The sequence below is a fragment of the Schistocerca americana genome, chromosome 3 (assembly GCF_021461395.2).
Source record: "Schistocerca americana isolate TAMUIC-IGC-003095 chromosome 3, iqSchAmer2.1, whole genome shotgun sequence".
Classification (NCBI taxonomy): Eukaryota; Metazoa; Arthropoda; class Insecta; order Orthoptera; family Acrididae; genus Schistocerca; species Schistocerca americana.
This window is the reverse complement of record NC_060121.1, coordinates 589,375,418-589,385,417: the sequence shown is the minus strand read 5'-3', so window position 1 is coordinate 589,385,417 and position 10,000 is coordinate 589,375,418.

Below are 10,000 nucleotides of genomic sequence, written 5' to 3'. Positions count from 1 at the left end.
GAAAGTGAAGGTCTCGCCTTGCGCGTTCCGAGGGAGGATGGGGCTTCCCCGCCCTTCACGGGGCGGCGGCCTCCGCACTCCCGGGGCGTCTCATCCTCATTGCGAGGTGAGGCGCACCAAGAGCGTACACGTTGGGACCCAAAAGATGGTGAACTATGCCTGGCCAGGACGAAGTCAGGGGAAACACTGATGGAGGTCCGTAGCGACTCTGACGTGCAAATCGATCGTCGGAGCTGGGTATAGGGGCGAAAGACTAATCGAACCATCTAGTAGCTGGTTCCCTCCGAAGTTTCCCTCAGGATAGCTGGTGCTCGTACGAGTCTCATCCGGTAAAGCGAATGATTAGAGGCCTTGGGGCCGAAACGACCTCAACCTATTCTCAAACTTTAAATGGGTGAGATCTCCGGCTTGCTTGATATGCTGAAGCCGCGAGCAAACGACTCGGATCGGAGTGCCAAGTGGGCCACTTTTGGTAAGCAGAACTGGCGCTGTGGGATGAACCAAACGCCGAGTTAAGGCGCCCGAATCGACGCTCATGGGAAACCATGAAAGGCGTTGGTTGCTTAAGACAGCAGGACGGTGGCCATGGAAGTCGGAATCCGCTAAGGAGTGTGTAACAACTCACCTGCCGAAGCAACTAGCCCTGAAAATGGCTGGTGCTGAAGCGTCGTGCCTATACTCGGCCGTTAGTCTGGCAGTCATGGCCGGTCCTTGCGGCCGGCCGCGAAGCCCTGACGAGTAGGAGGGTCGCGGCGGTGGGCGCAGAAGGGTCTGGGCGTGAGCCTGCCTGGAGCCGCCGTCGGTGCAGATCTTGGTGGTAGTAGCAAATACTCCAGCGAGGCCCTGGAGGGCTGACGCGGAGAAGGGTTTCGTGTGAACAGCCGTTGCACACGAGTCAGTCGATCCTAAGCCCTAGGAGAAATCCGATGTTGATGGAGGCCGTCATAGCATGATGCACTTTGTGCTGGCCCCCGTTGGGCGAAAGGGAATCCGGTTCCTATTCCGGAACCCGGCAGCGGAACCGATACAAGTCGGGCCCCTCTCTTAGAGATGCTCGTCGGGGTAACCCAAAAGGACCCGGAGACGCCGTCGGGAGATCGGGGAAGAGTTTTCTTTTCTGCATGAGCGTTCGAGTTCCCTGGAATCCTCTAGCAGGGAGATAGGGTTTGGAACGCGAAGAGCACCGCAGTTGCGGCGGTGTCCCGATCTTCCCCTCGGACCTTGAAAATCCGGGAGAGGGCCACGTGGAGGTGTCGCGCCGGTTCGTACCCATATCCGCAGCAGGTCTCCAAGGTGAAGAGCCTCTAGTCGATAGAATAATGTAGGTAAGGGAAGTCGGCAAATTGGATCCGTAACTTCGGGATAAGGATTGGCTCTGAGGATCGGGGCGTGTCGGGCTTGGTCGGGAAGTGGGTCAGCGCTAACGTGCCGGGCCTGGGCGAGGTGAGTGCCGTAGGGGTGCCGGTAAGTGCGGGCGTTTAGCGCGGGCGTGGTCTGCTCTCGCCGTTGGTTTGGCCTCGTGCTGGCCGGCGGTGCAGGATGCGCGCGCCTGCGCGGCGTTCGCGCCCCGGTGCTTCAACCTGCGTGCAGGATCCGAGCTCGGTCCCGTGCCTTGGCCTCCCACGGATCTTCCTTGCTGCGAGGCCGCGTCCGCCTTAGCGTGCTCCTCCGGGGGCGCGCGGGTGCGCGGATTCTCTTCGGCCGCCATTCAACGATCAACTCAGAACTGGCACGGACTGGGGGAATCCGACTGTCTAATTAAAACAAAGCATTGCGATGGCCCTAGCGGGTGTTGACGCAATGTGATTTCTGCCCAGTGCTCTGAATGTCAACGTGAAGAAATTCAAGCAAGCGCGGGTAAACGGCGGGAGTAACTATGACTCTCTTAACCGCGGAGCTGCCTGCTTCCGCCCAGCGTTTCTCTGCTCTAGACCGAGTCATTGGCTGGGGCGGGGCACGCCGCCTGATGTCATCCTGGGCATGCTCCCGGATGCCCTTGCGTCGGTCGGGTCCAGGGGGGAAAGGACGAACACCAGGACGAAGCGGCCGCGCCAATCATCCAAGCGGCCGCCTGCCGCCCCGCCGCTGCAGAAGCGCAAGCGGCGCCGCTGGGAGTACGCGCGGACACAGGACGCCTTCCGTAGGTCGCGTGCACGTTGCGTGCGCGGCCTGCTGGATGGCACCCTGCTGCAGCCGCCACCCGACATCCCCAGTCTGCTGGACTTCTGGGCGGACCTCTTCACTAAGAAGCCGATCTCCACCGCTGGCTTCATCCGTGACCGCCTTCTCCCGCACTCGGAGCCTGTCGCGCCTGAGTGCCTATGGGGGCCGGTCACACGTGAGGAGGTCGCTGCTGCCTTGCCGCCCAGGGGATCGGCAGCCGGGCCGGACGGCCTTACTCCAGCGGAGCTGCGGCGCCTGCCGCATGAAGTCCTGGTGAAACTCTTGTACCTCTTCCTCCTGGCCCGCGCCCTCCCCGAGCGTCTGCTTCGCGCGCGGACGTCACTTCTCCCCAAAACGGCTGCACCAACATCCCCCGCTGACTTTCGCCCCATTACGGTCTGCTCGGTGCTGGCGCGGACCTTTCACAAGGTTCTCGCGTCACGCCTGATGCGTGCATGTGCTGTGGACGAACGTCAGCGGGCATTCATCCCCCGGGATGGGATGTTGGAAAACACCTTCATCTTGGACACTGCTCTCACCGACGCAGTCCGCTCCTGTCGCTCTGTTTTTGTGGCATCGATCGAAGTCTCTAAAGCGTTCGATTCGGTGGACCATGCTGCCCTCCGCCCCGTGCTGAGGGCCCATGGCCTGCCGGATTGCTTTATTGAGTACGTCGAGAGGTGTTACGAGGGTAGCACGACAGTGATAGCGGGCGGCGCCGACGTGGGCGTGCCCCTGCAGCCGGCAAAGGGTGTGCGTCAGGGCGACCCCCTCTCCCCCCTCCTTTTCAATTTTGCGGTGGACTATGTTTTGAGTCAACTTCCCTCCCACATCGGAGCTCGGATCCTCGGTCGCAGAGTTAACGCTGCGGCCTTCACAGATGACGTCCTGCTGTTTGCATCGACCGCGAGGGGCTTGCAGTCCCTCATCGACGCAGCCGTCGCAGCCCTCGCCCATCTGGGGCTGCAGATCAACGCCCGGAAGTGTTTCACCCTCGCCTTAGTCGCGTCTGGGCGCGACAAGAATGTGAAGGTCGACGCCGACGTTACCTTCAAAGCGGGCAACGCCACCGTGCCCGCCCTACGTGTGGGTGAAACCTTCCGGTACCTGGGACTGCAATTCTCCACCGCTGGTAGCTGCGTTTTCAACCCACGACGCCACCTGGTGGAGCAGCTGGACGTCATCTCCCGAGCTCCGCTCAAGCCGCAACAGCGCCTCCACGCCCTCACCAACGTACTTCTGCCTGGCCTGTACCATGGGCTGGCCCTCAGCCGCACCCGAGTGGGTGCCTTGAAAGCGGCAGACGTGACCATCAGGGCCGCCGTCGGGAGATGGTTCCGCCTTCCGGCGGACACTCTCCTCGGCTACTTCCACGCTCCTGTAGCCCAGGGAGGCCTCGGCATCCCATCATGCCGATGGATGGGGCCAACACTTCGCCGGTCCCGTCTCCTGGCGTTGAAGAAGATTGGGCCAGCCTCCGACGGTGCAGGCCGGGACGAGGTGCAGCGTGAGATTGAGGTGCTGGAGCGGCATCTTATGTGGGAGGGCCACCTCCTCAGATCGTCGACGCAGGTTGGAGAGATGTGGGCGGCGCGCCTGCATGTTGCCTTTGACGGTGCGGCGCTGTCATCTTCCGCCGCCGTCAAGGGGCAACACCAGTGGGTCGCTGACACCAGTCGCCTGCTATCTGGGCGTAACTTCATCGACGCTCTCCGCGCCCGCATCAACGCCTTCCCTACGAAGGCACGGCGCAGTCGCGGTCGGGAGGCGGACACCAGATGCCGCGCGGGCTGCCAGGCCGTGGAGACCGCCAACCACGTGTTACAGGCTTGCTTCAGGACGCACGGGTCCCGGGTCAAGCGGCATGACGCGATCGTGCGCTATGTCGCCCGTGGACTCGCGCAGAGGGGCTTCAATGTGTCTGTGGAGCCCCACCTCCGAACACCTGAGGGAAGCCGCAAGCCTGACGTGGTGGCGGTTAAAGATGGCATCGCCCGCGTGATCGACGCCCAGGTAGTCAGAGACCATCTCCGGCTCGACTGGTGTCACTCCGAGAAAGCGGCCTACTACAACACGCCGTCCATCAGGCGTGCCATCTCCAACCTGCACCGAGACGTTGAGGAGGTTACAGTGTCCACCGCGACATTGAATTGGAGGGGTGTATGGTCTCCAGCGTCGGCAAGAGACCTCTCCACACTTGGATTTCGACCCCGAGAACTGGCGGTGCTTAGCACAAGAGTACTGCAGAGCTGCTGCACGAGCTATCGCATTTTCGAATATATGACGGCGCAAAGGCTGATGGAGCGAGCCGGCGTCGGATAGGATGCTGGTTATTTCTTCGCCTTGACTCCTGGGGCCTGTCACAGGAGGAATGTCCGTCTTTGTTCTTCCTTGTCTTTTCTTCGTTTAACCTTGTTTTTTTTTTGTTTCCTTCTCTTTTCTGCATATATATGTTAATATTATTACCTTTTGGTGTTCGCCTTGTAAGTCCCACCTCGGTGCAGGACAATGGCGTGTATAACAACACCTACATACATGACAATTTTCTGTCACATATATGTGTTATTCATGAATAATGAATAAAGACGGCTGGAATAGCCAAATGCCTCGTCATCTAATTAGTGACGCGCATGAATGGATTAACGAGATTCCCGCTGTCCCTGGGAAAGCGGTCTGCGCGGCGCCACCCGGGGGAGGTGTGTTGCCTCCCGATAACTGGGTTAAAACCGCCAGGAGACCCTCTGATTCCCTGAAATTTTGCCTTCAGCAGGGCTCAGAGGAACCTGAGTGGGGCGGGGACCGTAATGTCCTATCCCGTGGCCTTGTCGTGGCCCTGGCGCTCAGTACCCCCCTTGGATGGGGCGAAGCTAACACGGGAAGGGCCGTCCATGCATGACGTTAAAAGGCTAGCCCTTAACTGGGTGCAACCCGCACTGGCCCACCGTGAACTATCAAAAGCGGTGGGTGAGACATGGTCGGTCATGATCCCCCAGTACGTGTGGAGACCCTCCGGGGAACGTAACTCGGGCTTGAGTGCCGCACCGTCTCGTTGATGTAAAACTCCATGGATAAGACCCGGACTGACTCCTTTAACACCTTCCTGGCTGCGTCGATAGGTGTGGGTTGTCGTTGTGTCAAGGCAGGACGTAAAACTCCCGTCCTGGCAGGACGTTAAATGCCCCCAACCCAAGCGAAAGCAAAGGGTGCATGGCGCAGGGGAAGCTGCGTTACGAGAGGCATAACAACTGTCTCTCCTGAGTTGAGCGCGGAGGTTTGGGCGAGGGTATGAGGGTAAGTCTTACGACGATCCCGGAACCCTGTGGTCCGGCCACTGCAGTTCCTCACGTCATGGACGACATTAAAAGTCCCCCAACCCAAGGTGAAAGCAAAGGGTGCATGGCGCAGGGGGAGCTGCGTCAACAAGGACATAACATCTGTCCTGTTTTTCCCGCGGCTGTACTCGCTGGGGAGGGATCGTGGCCTGAGCCGGCAAAGGCTCAGCGCCATGTCGGGGACTTCGACATGCTCCGCCAAACCAGGGCGTGGTAACACGTCCCTGGCTAGGTTAGATGGGGCCAGACCCCCGAAAGTCTGGGGGACCGACCCAGCACCTGGGTAGGGCTGGGTCCAAGGCCTAAGGGTGGAAACTCGGCCTAGTAGGGGGCGAAGGCCGAGAGGTGAATCCGCCTTTCCGGAATGCGCTGGGCATTTGCCGGGGAGGGACGGGAGAAATCTCCAGTGGTACAGTCGTGGAAGGGGACTAGTGCGCTGGAAACGGCGCGCTAAACCCGGCAGCTCACAAAGCTCTTGGTCCAGGGGCGGGACTGGTGAGCGAGCTGCATTTAGCCTCCCCCCATGCCAGAAGAGCTGGTCCGGGGAAAGAGACGGGCTCTCAACTTTTTTGGTCTCTCTCAGAAATCATGGCGGTAAACACAGAGAGAGAGACTTCCGAGCGATGCGATGCTAACGCAGACACTGAAATAAAGAGCGCAGCCGAAAAGCTAAAAGAAATAAACGCGCTACTAGTGACTGACAAAGGAAAGATGAGCAATGATAGGATAAACGAGATAAAGGATAAGTTGGCCTTGTGGGCAATAGCCCAAAGCCAACTAGAAGGAAGAATTAAAGAGTTGGAACGACAAAACAAACAAATTACGACTTAAAGAACAAAGACATATGCCACAGTGGTGGCAGGAGGACCACAGAAACCACAAACAAACATGAAAGAGAGCATAGAAAAAGTGACAGCGAAGCAAGGAGTGGCATTATTTCTGAAACCAAAAGAAGGACAGAGTGTGAAAGAAGTGAAAGAAATATTTACGAGAGTAATAAACCCAACCAAGGCAAAAGTTAAAATAAATAAGGTGGTAATAGCTAAAAATGCAGTAATAGTGGAAACCCCCACACGGCAGGATAGGAACACGATAATGGGGCATAAAGACCTACAGAGATCTGTAATATGCGAAAAAACAAAGAAACGATGGCCATTAATGACCATATTTGGTGTTTCGAATAGATTGACACCAGAAGAACTAACAGAGTGCATTCACATGCAGAATTTCGAAGAAAAGATGAGCCTACAAGATTTCAAAAAGGAATTTAGACCGAAATTTAGGATGGGGAAAAAGGATAGAGATACGGGCCATCAAGTAGTTGAAGTCTCACCAACATTAAGGAAAGAACTTATACAAAGTGGAAGAATATACGTAGAATATAGTTCAGTGGCGGTCAAGGACTATTGTGTGGTACCCAGGTGCCACAAATGCATGGATCTGGGCCACGTTCAGAAGTATTGTACTTGGGGTGACCCCACCTGCGGTCACTGTGGAACAGACAATCACAATAAGAAAGAGTGCCCTGAAAAGAACAGGCCGGAAACATGTATATCATGTAATCGAAGAGGGAAAAGAAAATGTAGAGCACCAAACTCAAAAGAATGCCCCACATATCAGCTTTTACTAGGAAGACTAATACAAAGGACAGATTATGGAGAGTAAACCCCAAGAAAAAAGAAAGAAGCACAAATCACCAAGTAAGCAATTAAGGGATACACTAAGGGGCATAAAAATCAGGGAAGCAGTAGGGGCAAGGGAACAGGAGGCAAAAGGGACCACAGGCAAACAGCCTGAAAATAAGGGAACGAAAAACAACACACAAGATAAACAACACACAATATGTACAGCACAAAACTGCATTGCTAAAACTCCCATTAAAAGAACAACACAACCAAAAATATACCACCAAGAAACAATACAGAGGATAGGAAAAGAAAAACAAAAAATGACAGATACACAAGCACAAGCTGTAAACACAAAAGAAGTACAAGTACGAACACAAGGGCGACCTCGGTCGCCCATTTTTTATGACAGGAAAATGCAGATGGAAAGTAGGGATGGACAGTCAGAGGTGCCAAAGACACAATGGGAATCATCGATACAAGACAAGAAACAAAACACCATGCAGGATGCACAAGTGCAGACATCACATATGGTAGATGCACAAGTACAAACAACGAACACAAGAGAAGCACAAGTACAAACAGAAGGGCGACCTCGGTCGCCCATTTTCTATAACAAAGAAATGCCGATGGAGGGCAGAAATGGGCGACCAGAGGCGCCCCTGACACAACATACCACACCAACACAGAGACAGAACAAAGACATAGAAAAGAACAGTACAGGAAAGAAATACGGACGACCTCGGTCGCCAGTTTACAGTGAAAAGAAACTGCCGATGGAGGGCACGGACGGACGACCGAGTTCGCCCAAAAGAGATCAAGGAAATCAGAGACAAGATAAAAGCAATCAGTCAAGCATGAGTGTCACATACAAGGCAATGGACCCTAAGGACACATATAAAATATGCGAAAACGCTCTGCAGATGGCAAGATTAGAAGAACCTGGCCTGCTAACCACTGCTCTTAGACAACTAGTGAGAGTGGGGCACAGAAACGGCTCGAGAATTACTTATCCAGCTCTGGCGGATGTCGACTGCATTCAGTTAGCAGCGGCAGGAATTCCAACGGAACATGAACAACTACAAAAAATAGTAAAACAAGTATATGAAAGATGAGGTTTAAAATTTAATCTAGATAACATATACACGCAAATGGTGACAACATACGGCCGAATAGGGTTCGACCCCAACAAAGAATGGCCAGCAGATCATTTCCATACATATCACCCATAATGGATCTCAGAGTTCTCAAAATAAATGCAATGAGAAGTGCACAAGTAAACTATGAGTTACGCAAACTAGCGGAGGAACACAAAGCTGATATATTATGTATGCAAGAACCGTACTCCCGGGAGGGTAAAATCCCAGGAATGATAGCTACAGCACAAGTAATTATGAAAGGAGACAGACCGATGTCTGCAATAGTGATTCTAAATAGAAATATAAAAACAATAGTATTAAATCAATTCACAAATGAGCACATTGTAACAATTGAAGTACAAGCCACTAACACAAAATGGTATTTGGTATCAATTTATTGTCAATACAGAGAACTGATAACTATGTATTTAGAACAATTAAAAGTAATATGCAGAACATTACAGGGCTATCAAGTAATAATTGCAATGGATGCAAATGCAAAGTCATTCCTGTGGCATAGCGGAGAACAAGATGAAAAAGGTCAAGAATTAGAAGATGTAATAAGTGAATTAAATCTAGACGTAATAAATACACCTAGTGAGATACCTACATATTCAAAGAGAGCAGGGGCAAAAACAAACATTGATGTAACACTGGCGAATAATAGGGCTAACAACAAAATAGATAATTGGGAGGTACTGGAGAATGCAACAACTAGTGATCACAATGTAATCAAATATATATTAAAAGCAGAACAGAGGGCAGTGCCACAGGAATGGCTTTCAGAATACGACTACAAAAAAGTAGACTGGGAAAGACTCTCCCGGGAGTATAGCCCGCCGGAGCTGGATGAGGATCTCGAGATTGATGAGATAGCGGAGCAGATAGTTAACAGCATAAAGGAGGTAATTGACGCAGTCGTACCAAAGAGAAGCAGAGTCCAAAGCGTGCACCCGGCACCATGGACTCCAGAACTAAGTGACCTACGTCAGGCTACGCGCAGGGCAAGACGCAGGTATCAGCGCACATTCAACCCACAAGATAGAGAATATAGACTAAACATATACAGGCAATACAGGGAGAGATATAGAAGAGAAATCATAGAAGTGAGGAAAAGAAGCTGGGAAAATTTCGTAAGAAATAACCTAGCAATGGATCCCTGGGGAAAGCCATATAAGCTAGTAAGGGAAAAAATAAGAGCCCCAACAGTCCTATCATCTATAAGAATACCAAATGAAAACAGAACGACCACAACCAGACAAGAGACAATAACGGTGCTCCTCCAAGCCCCGCTACCGGATGATGATCCCACTGAGGACACACCGGAGCAGGCAGCTATAAGAGAGAGAGCACAAAGAGAATATAATAACAACATAATAGTCTACCCCTTCTCACCGCAGGAGGTGGTAGAAGTGATATCAAACTTAAAAAGAGGGAAATCTCCCGGACCCGACAGGGTTACAGTCGAGGTTCTTCAGGCAATAAAAGAAAAAATAGCCCCAATATTGGCAAATCTTTACAATAAATGTTTGGAGAGAGGCACTTTTCCACTAAGATGGAAAAGAGCGGAAGTAATAATACTTAGGAAGCCAGATAAGGATCCAATGGAATGTAAAGCATATAGGCCAATATGTCTGCTAGATACCATGGGCAAAGCCCTAGAAAAATTGCTCTGTGCGAGACTGACCGGTCATCGGGAAATGGCAGGGATGCACGAGTGGCAGTTCGGATTCCGCCGTGG